We start from the raw sequence: 14005 nt of genomic DNA, 5'->3' as shown, positions 1-14005 counted from the left end.
CTAAGGCTTGCTGGCCATCAGTCTAGCTCCAGTTTAGTGAAAGACCTTTTCTCAAAGGAAAAGGGGAGTCATAGAGAAAGCTACCCAATGTCTTTATCTAGCCATTGCACAAACGCACACACGTGTGTGTGCATACACTATCCACTCCTACCACAAGCGCACATGTATTCTGTGTCCCATAATACTGTTTGTTTTATATCTGTTGCTACATATAAGCTAATAGAGAGTAGGGGTCACATCTTGGGTTTTCTTCTCTTTTTTAAATAACATCAACATCCGAGTTATAACTGATGTTTATTAACTACCTAGAGATTGGCTTTTAGAGATACTGGTGATGAGTTTATCTGAAGTTTTTGTTGTTGTTGTTGAAATGACAGCAATACAAAATGAAAAATTATCAAGCTAATGTTAAAACTAGGGGAATATCATAATGCTTTTAAAGTTATACCCTAAGGAACTAGAGCAAATCTCCGTGGTTATTCCGGAGATGAATTGCAGATAGCTAAAAAGAAGAAGATGGGAGGGGGCGAGTACGGAGAGGTACTGCCAAGAAAATTAGAGTAAGGAAATTGCTGGGCTTTGTTATGTATCACTGGCAAAACTGGGAAGTCCTCGCTATGATGAATAGGCCCACCGCAAGCGTGGCTTGGGTCCCACACAGTTCAGCCCTCTGGATGCTCGCGGCTCCTGAACACACTTCCTCTTATTTTTCATGGGCTTTGAAAGCTGAGTTCTAAAGTGGTCCTATGTGAGCATCTCTGGCCCAGCAAGTAAGTCTCTGGGACGACTCTGCTGTACTCTGCTTCCAGATGCCTATCAGTTGTGGTTCTCCCTCTTAATTGGCAAAATGAAGACATGGAAACCCGCTAAGTTTCTGATTTAATGAATGGACTAGAATTCTGAATCATGGGAGACCTCTTGCAAACCTCAAATAGATCATATGGTTTTCCTAGGACTAAAGATTTTAAACAATCAATGCACAATAGGCCCCACTCCAACGATCCAAGGCTGAAATAAATTATGACGGGATTTCTTCTAAGCCCTCCAAATTAGAATCATTTCTTTACTTCCCCCCAGACACATGCCAGAGAACGTTCTCACTATCTGGCCTCATCTGTCCCTGTCATCTCCTCTGTGTTGCTCACTCCTTCAAGGGCTTCCATCCTTAGAAACTGCCTGTGCACTTGAAAGTAAGGGAACACTGGCGCCAATAGGAAAGAGAGGGCACTGAGATGAGGAAGTAAAATTAAAACGCTGCCAGTGCCTTTATACTGAGGAGGCAGACATCCTACCTGGAATGCCAGGGAAGGCGGGAGAGAGAGGAGGGTTTAGTGCTGAATGACAGTTCTCTCATTGACTTCAGTCTCCACTTGGGCACCACACTCACAGGCCTTAACAATGTCCTAGGCCACCCAGAGTCCTGAATGGACAGACAATTTGGCCAACTGCAAATTTCACAGAAATAAAAGTTAGTTTGCATTGACCATAGGGCATAAATACTTTTAAGATGCAGTATAGTGTTCCAATTTTAGGCCGGCTATGTATGAGTGTGTCTGTCATCCATGGCCTCATTGAAAGGGCAGAAAAACAGAATATAAACTATGAAAACCTCTTTCAAGCAGGTAAGTTCTTATCGTACTGGGCTCGCACACGCATTAGAAACAAGATTAACTTCACATGTCATCATGGCTTAATAAGAGTCAGAAGCAAGCCATCAGGGTAAAATGGCAGGACGTTGCATGAAATTTTGGTTTAACAAGTCATTTCTACACAGGTGATGTGGAAGTTTTGGTGACTGCTGCTGGAGACATGTTTTGGTATTTTCAGCTACCCAGTCTACCCATGACGCTTACTGAAAGAGCCTACCAAGGTGGCCCAGTCTGTATGACTTATAGCTGTCTGTTCCCCTGCCAAAAGCTGATTGGATCAGGATAAACATGTGAACCAGGGTGAACAGAACTTGACCAAGGAGATAAAACTCTCTTCCTAGGAACTGGGAACTGGGAATTTAGGAAACGTGAACAGTTCTATTGAGTACATTTCCTACGTGACATGGGATCTGTGGAGAGGTGGCGTCTGTGACAGCGGGGAGATAGTGGAAATGTTGATCCAGTCTCTCAGTCTCAGAACTCAGTGGCTCCATTCTGAATAACAGTGGCTAGAATGTCTGAAATGATCTCCAGGTGATGCTGGGGATTGAAGTTCGGTGTGGGTGATGAATGAGTGGGGTAGGAGTGGAATTTGGAATGACGGGTGTTGCTAGGTTGGTTTCAAGGCACACTAAACATAGGCAAGCCAGGGTCAGAAGAGGCATAAATTCATGGACGTTGTCTAAGAGCTGAGGGACATCAGAGCAGAACTGAAGAACAGAGCAGGGTCTGAGGGAACAGAGCCTGTGCGCTGGGCTCCTCCCTCACGTTCCATAGGCTGGCGTATTTCAGTTTACCTCTTAGATAGATGCACAGGGAACTTTGACAATTTACAATCTGCTTCTTTGGGACAGCTAGATCTGGGGGTTTTGTTGTTGTCTTCCTCTGTCTCTCTCTCTCTGTCTCTCTCTCTGTCTCTCTCTCTGTCTTTGTCTCTCTCTCTCTGTCTCTCTCTCTGTTTCTCTGTGTAACAGCCCTGGCTGTTCTGGAACTCACTTTGTAGACCAGGCTGGGCTTGAACTCACAGAGATCTGCCAGCCTCTGCCTCCCAAGCGCTGGGGTTAAAGGCATGCACCTGGCTGCTACTCTCTATTTTAATGTAAAGGTGGAATACATTTCCTTGTCTAGGATTTGGGCCGACTTTGGAGTTTAGCGCTCAGCTTGGTCATCTCACTTTAGGGATGTTTCTATCCTAGGTTAGGGCCTCCAGGACAGCCGCTAGCCTAGCCTGACACTGTCTAAAGGGTCCAAGACCACATCAGTAAGGGCACCTTCAGAAAGGGATTCTGACAGGTCTTGAAGCAGGAGATATTCGATGACCCTGGAGAATAGAGCAATGCCACAGATGGTTGCTAAGGCCCTCTATGAGGGAAAAAAAAAACACCTAACAATTGCAACTGCTTCCCAGGTGCCTTCAATCCACCACACTCTTTAAATCAATTTTCTCCAATATCAGCCACACTCTGAGGCAGGATCCATGGCCAGGAGTAGTTGGGCAACACAAAGCAGACTCCATGTGTGTGTGATTTTTATTTTGGTTTGGTTTTTGTCTTATTATTTATCTATTTTTGTTTGTTTGGCTAGTTGTTTTTTGTTGTGGTTTTTGTTTGCTGTATTTTTCAGTTTGTTTTGATTTTCTTTCTTTTTTCTTTTTTAGAGAGATAGAGAAAGAACATGACATTGGGTGAAGAGGGAGGAGAGCGATCTGGGAGGAGTTGGTTGTGGCAAAAAATAGGATCAAAACGTATGAAAAGTTTTAATGAAAAAAATCAAACAATTTAATAAAAAAAATACCACATTTCATGTATCTGCTCTGAGTAAGTTAGAAGGAAAAGCCCAAGGATTCTCCTTAAAGGTGCAAGTAGGGTGCATTCTAAGGCGTGGAACTAGATGGCCGTTGGCATAGGCTGCTTCTCTCGGATGCACCAGTTTCAAGGGCAGGATCTTGAGGCTTCTCTCTTCTGAAGGCCATATCTTTGTGGTCACCTTACTTCCCCAAGAGCCATGCCAAATTTTATGACAGTTTTTGTTTAAGAAAAATGGGAAGACCTTTATGAAAATAAAATGACCTGTGAGGGCTCCAAGATACAGTAAAAGAACTTATGCTTAGCGATGAAGAAGAAACAAAGCCGGTCCTCGGGGTTCTAGTCTGGTAGATGATGTTAAGATGGTTCGGGTACCTACTTCCAACCCTTTGTGACTTTCATTATTTTAAAATTTTTAACTCCTTAAAAATTTATCACTGGGTTGTTTCCAGGTTCTGGCTATTAAGAATAAAGCTGCTATGAGCATGGTTGAGCAAGCGCCATTGTGGTGTGACTGAGTATTCTTTGGGTACATGCCCAGGAGTGGTATTGCTGGATCATGAGACAGATTGATTCCTACTTTTTTGAGAAACTGTCATACTGATTTCTCAAGTGGCTGTACGAGTTTGCACTCCCACCAGCAGTGGAGGAGTGATGGCCCGACACCACAGCCTGTCCAACATAAGCTGCCTTCAGTACTTGACTTTAGCCATTCTGACGGATGTAAGATGGTATCTCAGAGTCGTTTTGATTTGCATTTCTCTCATGACTAAGAATATTAAGCAATTTCTTAAATGGCTTTTGGTCATTTGAGATTCTTCGGATGAGAGTTCTCTGTTTAGCTCTGCTCCCCATTTTTAATTGGATTATTTTGTATTTTGATGTCTAGTTTTTTGAGTTCTTTATATATTTGGGAGATCAGCCTTCTGTCAAATGTGGGGATGCTGAAGATCTTTTCCCATTCCATAGGCTGTCATTTTGTCTTATTTACCTTGTCCTTTGTCTTACAGAAGCTTCTCAGTTTCAGGAGGTCACATTTATTGATAGTTGCCTTCAGTGTCTGTGCTTTTAGTGGTATATTTAGGAAGTGGTCTCCTGTGCCAATACATTCAAGGCTGCTTCCCACATTCTATTCTATCAGGTTCAGTGTATCTGGATTTATGTAATAGCCAGAACCTGGAAACAACCTAGATGCCCCTCAACTGAAGAATGGATAAAGAAAATGTGGTACATTTACACAATAGAGTATTTACTCAACTGTAAAAAAACAATGACATCATGAAATTTGCAGGCAGATGGACAGAACGAGAAAAAGAAACATCCTGAGTAAGGAAACCCAGACCCAGAAAGACAAACACTGTATGTACTCACTCATAAGTGGATATTAGATATAAAACAAAGGAAAACCAGATTACAATCCACAGCCCCAGAGAAGCTAGGTAACAAGAAGGACCCTAAGAGGGACACATGGATCAGCCAGGGGAGGGGACTTAGATAAGATCTCCTGGGTAAACTGGGGGTGTGTGGGGGGAAGTAAAGGAAAGGGGATAGGAGATGAGACCCTGAGGGAAGGGGATGGCTGAAGGAGGACAGGGACAGAGTGGGAGAGTAATGCAAGAGAGATCTTAATAGAGAGAGACACTATGGGGTCAGGGAGAAACCTGGTGCTAAGGAAACTCCCCCCAAATCCACAACAATGCTCCCAGCTAAGACTCCTAGTAACAGGGTGCCCGAACTGGCCTTCCCTTGTAATCTGATTGGCGAATACCCCAACTATCACCATAGAGCCTCATCCAGCAACTGACAGAACCAGATACAGAGATCCACAACCAAGCACCAGGCCGAGCTCCAGAAATCCAATCAAAGAGAGGTGGGAGGGAATGGATGAACAAGGGAGGTCAAGATCACGATGGAGAACCAAGCTCGTGGAAAGGTCTGAACTCTAGACCAACAGCTGTGGTGCCTCCATGGGACAGAATGAGGTCCTCCATCTGTGGAAGACAGTGGTGAAGCTTGGACTATCTGTGACGCACCTGGCAGTAGGATCAGGATCTATCCCTGGTGCATGAGCTAGCCTATTGGAGCCCTATGGTGGGATGCCATGCTCTGTCTTTATGCAAGGGGAGGGGCTTGGTCTTTCTCTAACTTAATGTCCCAGACTTTGTTGACTTCCCATGGGAGCCGTTACCCACTTGGAGGAGTGGTTGGGGGTGGAGGGCTGGGAGGGAGGTGTTGGGGTGGGAGGTAGGTGGAGTGAACTGTGGATGGAATGTAAAATGAAATTTAAAAAATTAAAATAAAAAAAATTGTCTGTTATGTCATGAATGTAGACAGTACAGACAGTTCTTGTTATTATTTCCAGCTTGGGACAAACAGATGAACAACAGAGAAGCCTACCCAAGGATTTGAAAAGCAGCCCCCAGATGGAAATGATGGCCGTTGGTGGTCCACTTCAATGAATAAAGAAAACAACAAGCAAACACAAGAGCCCCGGGAGCGAGCCAAAGTGCTAGAGTGTGAAAGCTCCTTCTCGTTCTTCTGAACGCGTCTTCTCTTCCACAAGGACAAACTTTCTTATGCGAGTCCCAAGGCCTGATCTGAACACTGCCCCTTTGTCTCCTGCACCCTTCTTGGTGCCTTTTCCAAAGACCTCCCATGACCTCACTAGCTTTTCTATTCCTGTCTTTAACAGAAGTGGTCAGAGGCGCGGTGAACCGTATTTCAGGCCCAGCTCAGGACACACTGCTAACTGCAGGGGAAATTCCTGCTCAGAAGCCAGTTATAATAACCCAGTCTTGTGTGCTCCACAGCTGGGGGCAATGGCTCAGCAAACCCAGCCCCAGAGAATGTAAGGAATGCGAGCAATTCTGCTTGGGAGTCCTGATAAACTCAACAGAATTCAAACACAATTTCCTTTGTGTTCCTTTTGAAATTGGAAAAAAAGAAGATAGTAAACATCCAATTTTCTCTGTATAGAAATAAGATGACCACATGGCCACCTTCTGAGACCTCAGAAGACCCCAGTCCCCATCTCATAGGTACCTCTCTTGCTACAAAGCTACCTTATCAATATCCCTCTTCCTTTTCATTATAATTTTACCACTTTCAACTGCATCCAAAAACTACACACACACACATATATATAATTATATACTATTTACTTATTTACTTTGTTTGGATTGTACATTTTTCTATGCTTACTGGTGTATGTGTGTACATAGTGTGTGGGTGTGTCTGGGGGAGGGGACTGGAGCTGACCCTCAGGTATCCTCCCTCAGGTGCCATCCATTATTGCTTCAAACCAGGGTGTCTCATTGTTCTCAACTGGTCGAGTAGAAGGCTAGCTGACCTGGTGTACTTTGTATAAGATACATTGTATGAAAGTATTGTTGCTGGATCATATCCACCCCCAACTCCTTCCCTTAACCTCCCCCAGATATACTCTCCCCTTTCGACCGCCCTCACTTCACAGTTTCTCCCCCACTCCCTGCGGTTGCCTGTGCAAACCCTACATGAGATCAAGCCAGTTGACAGCTTATGGCTCCTGGCAAGTCAACTACACTCCAGTGCATGACCCCACCCCCATAAGTATACGAACATCATGAACTGGAGCCAAGAGATTACTATAGTTTTTAAAAAGGACATATTGGGCTTTTTAGTCATGGGTTCTGGAAATCAAACTCAGGTCCTCATCAAACTCAGCACTTTACTGACTGAGCCATCTCCCTTGTCACATAAGCAATATAGTGTTTCATTTTCCTTGCTTATACAGCTTATACGAGGGAGGCTGGAGAGATGGCTCCATGCTTAAGAGTATTTGCTCAACTTGTGCAACCACTTTGGAAAGCAGTGTGGCGGTTTCTCAGGAAATTTGGGATCAACCTACCCCTGGACCCCGCAATACCACTCTTGGGAATATACCCAAGAGAGGCCTTATCATACAACAAAAGTATATGCTCTACTATGTTCATGGCAGCATTGTTTGTAATAGCCAGAACCTGGAAACAACCTAGATGCCCTTCAACGGAAGAATGGATGAAGAAAGTATGGAATGTATACATATTAGAGTACTACGCAGCAGTAAAAAACAAGGACTTCTTGAATTTTGCATACAAATGGATGGAAATAGAAAACACTATCCTGAGTGAGGTAAGCCAGACCCAAAATGAGGAACATGGGATGTACTCACTCATATTTGGTTTCTAGCCATAAACAAAGGACATTGAGCCTATAATTAGTGATCCTAGTGAAGCTAAATAATGAGAACCCAAAGAAAAACATATAGGCATTCTCCTGAATATTAACCTTCAGCAAGCGATGAAAGGAGACAGAGACAGAGACCCACATTGGAGCAAATATTCTTTTTTTATTTATTTTATTTTATTTATTTATTAAAGATTTCTGTCTCTTCCCCGCCGCTGCCTCCCATTTCCCTCCCCCTCCCCCAACAAAGTCCCCCTCCCTCGTCAGCCCAAAGAGCAATCAGGGTTTCCTGACCTGTGGGAAGTCCAAGGACCACCCACCTCCATCCAGGTCTAGTAAGGTGAACATCCAAACTGCCTAGGCTCCCACAAAGCCAGTACGTGCAGTAGGATCAAAAACCCATTGCCATTGTTCTTGAGTTCTCAGTAGTCCTCATTGTCTGCTATGTTCAGTGAGTTCGGTTTTATCCCAGGCTTTTTTCAGACCCAGGCCAGCTGGCCTTGGTGAGTTCTGATGGAGGAAGGTCATTGGCTAATAAAGGAACTGCGTTGGCCCATTTTATTGGTTAGAGGATAGGTGGGAGGAGTAAACAGACCTAGGTTTGATTCCTAGATCTACATGACGGCTCACAATTGTTTGTAACTCCAATCTCAGGGGATCCTATCCTCTCTTCTAGCCCCTGCAGGCACCAGGCACTCATGTGACACAGGGAAAAACATGCAAGTGAAGCATTCATATGCAGAAGTTAACTAAAAAAATTATATGTAGACTTTGATTCATTCCTTTTTTTCCCCAATTACCTATGTAATGTCTTGAAAAGGATGGCCCCATAGGCTCATATATTTTAATACTTGGTCTCCAGTTAGTGAAACTGTTTGGGACGGATTAGGAGGTGTGTTGCCTCTACTGTTGGCTACCTTGTTGGAGGAGGTGTGTCACTTGGAAGGTTACAGAAGCCCTCACCAGTTAGCTTTCCTGCCTTGTGGTTGTCATCTCAAGATGTGAGCTCTCAGCTACTGCCCCAGAAGAACCATGCCTGCCTGCCTGTCACCATGCTCCTTGCCATGATGGACATGGGCTCTAACACCCTGAAACTGTGAGCCCCATATTTTAAACACCTCCTTCCGTAAGTTGCCTGGGTCATGGTGTTTTATCACAGCAATATAAAAATGACTAACACAATTCAAAATAAACACTTCTCATATTAATCCATTTTCATATAGAGAGCTAAAGCTAACCTATTTTCATTGCTGTTGTGGTATTCTATAATAAAACTACATCACAATTTAAAATTCCTGTGACAGTTGGTATTTGTGTGGTTTCCAGTCTTTTGCCATTAAGAATGCTCTCTTTAACACCCTGAGAAATATAGACTAAATGAATTTCTTTTTCAATATATCTCTTCGATTAGAATATCCAAATTGCAGACTCTCGGCATGTCTAGCTATACTAGATCATACCAAAATGGTTGTAGCAATTAACACTCCCATTAGCAGTGTGTGAGAGCACACAACATTCTACATTCTTGATTTAACTTAGATTTGTCTCACAAAATCGTCTGCCAATGGCTGGCTGGGAAAGAGGATCTTCTCATGGCTCTTCTTTTGCACTAACTACTGGCATGACAGATTGTGTGTGTGTGTGTGTGTGTGTGTGTGTGTGTGTCCCTCTCCCATGCATCTTTCTTCTACACTGTTTCTTTTCTCTTGGCTATAGGTAGTGCTTACTTATTCTAGATGTGTTGCCTCTACTGTTGGCTAGCTATATTGAAATTTTATTTAAAAGCCTGCATCTTTTTTTTTTTTTTTTTTTTTTTTTTTTTTTTTTTTGGTTTTTCGAGACAGGGTTTCTCTGTGGTTTTGGAGCCTGTCCTGGAACTAGCTCTTGTAGACCAGGCTGGTCTCGAACTCACAGAGATCCGCCTGCCTCTGCCTCCCGAGTGCTGGGATTAAAGGCGTGCGCCACCACCGCCTGCATCTTATATTTTATATCCTTATGTCATTACTTAGATGAAATTACTAACTTTATTTATTTAATTTTTTGGTTTTTTTTTTGTTTTGTTTTTCAAAACAGGGTTTCTCTGTAGCTTTGGACCCTGTCCTGGAACTAGCTCTTGTAGACTAGGCTGGCCTTGAACTCACAGAGGTCCACCTGCCTCTGCCTCCCAAGTGCTGGGATTAAAAGCATGTGCCACCACTGCCTGGGAGCAATTACTAACTTTAATGACATATATTGCTCTTCTGAGTCTTAAGAAACTATTTTTTGAGCCAAGTATGGTGGCATGTACCTAGAATCCCAACACAAATGGGGCAGAGGCAAGAAGATCACAAATTTAGGCTAACCTGAGCTATATGGTGAGTTTCAGACCAGTTAGGGTTATACAAAAAGACTGGTTTTTTTTTTGTTGTTTTTAAACAGAACACCAGGTCCAGCTGTCTTCTAAATACTTATACCCATAAGTTAGTGCTGTCCTCTGCATTCATCAGAGAAGCTTCTTTTTGCTCCACAACTGGTCAAAGTGTAGAGAACAAATGACTGCAGAGTGCAAAAATGGGACAATTCTACCTCCTGGAAAGCTTGGGGAGCATCCAGAAGAGGCCCATAAAGAGCGTAAGAGCCAGAGGTTGGGGGAATATGTGCGACGGTGTCTTCTGGACATGGTATAACCAATGCACTCATGGAATCTCACCAAAGTGGTGGTTACCTGCACAAGAACGGCCCCATGCCTCACTCAGAGAGTGGGGAAGTTATGGGGATAAATGCCATCATCTTCAGTGGTGTAGCTGCCAATGGGTTGCACTTTCCAGTAGATAAGTCATGCTCATGAAAGCATAATTACGTTCAGTGGATTAAAAAAAAAGACATCCAAGGTTATGGAAATGTACTTCAATAAACTCTTCTTGTTTTATAATTTTGCCTTGCAAACTTAAGTGTACACTCTACCTTAGGTGGGTATCTGTACAGAGTAGAAGACAAGGATACCTTTTTTTTATTTTCTTCTTCGATAATCAGTCTTTTTGGTGGTATTTAATAACAAAGAGTTCGCTCCCACCCTACTCATGTACATTACCCATTCGCTTATCTTTGGCTTGTTTATGTGCCCAACTTTCTACTGATCTATTTCTTCTGAAATAACACCACACTTAGTTACTACTGCCCTGATGTGGGAGGTCCTTCTGTCTATGTGTTGCTTTTATTGGTTAATGAATAAAGAATCTGCCTTGGCCTGTGATAGTGCAGAGTAAAGCTAGGTAGAGAAAACTAAACTGAATGCTGGGAGAAAGAAGGCGGAGTCGAGGAGAGTCCAGTGGAGCCCCCACTGGAGACAGACACAGGTTACCAGCCAAACCTTGCCAGTAGGCTATGAGCCTCATGGTAAAACATAAAATAATGGAAAGGGATTAAATCTAGATGTAAGAGCTAGCTAGCAATATGCTTAAGCTATTGGCCAAACAGTGATTTAATGAATTCAGTTTCTGTGTAGTTTTTTGTGGGGCTGAGCTTCCAGGAACAAACAAGCGGTCTCCTACAGCACTGCTCTATAATAATTTATGACATCTGATATTTCCTACTGAGTTCTTTTTCACACACACAAAAATAAACTCCCACATTTTTATATCAGGTACACATTTATTTACAATTACCTACACGTTAACCTTTTCAGTTATTTAGTTTTTGCTATACTTTTATTATTCTGTCTGAAACAACCTTCTAGCTAAAAATTTCTCTTTAATATTTGATTAGTGAAGGTGTTCTTGTTTCTCATTCCTTGGATTTTTCTAGATAGTCTTTGTTTTACCTTTACTTTTGAGCAATACTTTGATGAATAAGGAATTCAGTATCTTAAATATACTACTCTACTTTCAATTTTTATTATTTTATGTGTATGAATGAGAAGGAGCAAGTGAGAGAGCGAGCACATGCATGTGCCACAGCACATATATGAAGGCAGAGGAAGACTCTAGAAAGTCAGTTCTCTCATTTGACTGTGTGGGTGCCAGGAATCCAGCTCTGGGGTCCATCTTGACAACAGAGGTTGGGAAGAAATCCTGTAAACCAGATTTTACCAGCTGAGCCACCATGGCTGGTGGTGAGATTTATTGACTTTGTGTTACTGTTTTCCAATTACTTCATACTTTTCTGTTTCACAGACAACTGTATCACCTGGAGATAATTTTATTTTGAAACTTGATGCATTTCAGACATCTAATCTTACTGATTTAGGTATTACTGTGCTGTCAGAATACTATTTAAGGCACTTAATACAATATTTGAATAGAATTGATAGTGGACAAGAAGGGGCAAAAAGACCAGGATGTCTTCTGTGAAGCCACAGCCATGAAATCACAGCAGTGTGGTTGCCTAAACACGATCTTAGTGATAACATCAGTTGGCATGTCAACATATATAGGGAAATCTCACAAGCAAGGCCCCACCTCTAGAAGAAGCACTATAGGCAACTAATGTCTGCTGATAGAGGGAGAATCAGCCTTCCCCAGGGATGAGCCCCCTTACTGATTATTCAGCCCCAAGTGGTCAGTCCTAAGAACATATATGTAAGACCAACACCAAGTCCTAATGGACTTGGCAGGTTTTAGTTCTCTATTTAATATGTGTGTATAACAGCAATAATTAAAGGAAAAGAGGTCAAGTATTTGAGTGGGATAGGAGGCCTAGGGTGTTGGGAAGGAAGAGAAGGAATGAAGAAATTATGCAAATATAGTACATACACATGAAATGAAAAAGTAAGTAAAACCCACACTGGAGCACCGGACTGAGTTCCCAAGGTCCAAATGAGGAGCAGAAGGAGGGAGAACATGAGCAAGGAAGTCAGGACCACGAGGGGTGCACCCACCCACTGAGACAGTGGGGCTGATCTTTTGGGAGCTCACCAAGGCCAGCTGGACTGTGACTGAAAAAGCATGGGATAAAACCGGACTCTCTGAACATGGCGGACAATGAGGGCTGATTGAGAAGCCAAGGACAATGGCACTGGGTTTTGATCCTACTTCATGTTCTGGCTTTGTGGGAGCCTAGCCAGTTTGGATGTTCACCTTCCTAGACATGGACGGAGGAGGGGGGAGGACCTGGACTTTCCACAGGGCAGGGAACCCTGACTGCTCTTCGTACAGGAGAGGCAGGGGGAGAGGAGTGGGGGAGGGGGAGAGGGGCGGGAGGAGGCGGAGGGAAATGGGAGGCTGGGAGGAGGCGGAAATTTTTTTTTCAATTAAAAAAAAAAGAGAAAAAGTAAGTAAATGGACATCTTTGCCTTGGTTCTGATCTAAGGGGAATGCCTTCAGTATTTCAGTATTATATTGCTGTAAGTTCTGGTAGCTATTCTTCCTCACAGTAGAGAAATTCACTTTTCCTATTTTACAAAGATGCTTTGTCATGAATGCATGGTGTATACTACTGAAAACATCTTATGTCTATACTGCGCCATGCTTTCTTTTGCACTGAAATGTAATTTAATAATTTACATATTAGCTTGGAATACTCAACTGTTTCCGTTTATTACATAATTAACATTTGGTCATGAAATGCTTTCAAAACTCACCACCAAATTCATTACTAATCTTTTGCGTAAACCTCTTGCATCTATATTTATAATTGAGTTTGGCTTTTAGTCACTTTTTTCTGTGCTATACTAGTCCACTGAAGATAAAAAGGTTAAAATGAGGTATGGAGTTTTCCCCTTCCCTATTGCATAGAATAATTTGCATGATATAAGGTTTGTGCCTCTTAAATACCTGGCTGCGTATACTTGTTGTATCAGCCAGGGTTCATACAGGAAGCCAATCACATGGTCTTATGTAATAGGTAATTTATTATAGAAATTAAATCTTACATAAATGCGAGGGGAGTTAGAGAAGTCAGGTCTAGAAGGAGGATTTGAAGATCAGAGCCTAGTCATCCATCAGGACATGTGAGCAATGGGAAACATGAGCAAGTTAGGGCTGTAGAGAAAACCACAGGACTGGGTCCTCCTGAACCCCACCTCCCAACCCAGTGGGAGCGTGTAGTAGAGTTGGTGGGAGGTTTTCGGGGGGCCGATGCATCTGGGGGTGGTGGCAGGCCTGGGCTCACTTGTTCTCAATAGGACTGATAGAAGAGCTAAGTGCCAAGTGAAGGACGTGAGGGTGATCTCTACCATGGCAGCAGTCACTATGAGGAGGAGCGAGGAGCAGCCGGCACCTGTGCGTGTCTCAGTGTCCCGCTGTGGACAGAACCGTACAGGATGAGAGCCTCCCCACCTGACCCCGGACCACACTACTGGAGCAAGCAAGCATGATGCTTTTCCTGCTGCCAGCATAGGGCCTGCGGTCATAGAAACCCCATGAGCGTCCC

Source organism: Microtus oregoni, unplaced genomic scaffold (assembly GCF_018167655.1).
Source record: "Microtus oregoni isolate MIOR12 unplaced genomic scaffold, Mior012 000000F_ref0000247, whole genome shotgun sequence".
Lineage (NCBI taxonomy): Eukaryota > Metazoa > Chordata > Mammalia > Rodentia > Cricetidae > Microtus > Microtus oregoni.
Note: the sequence above shows the minus strand (reverse complement) of the source record.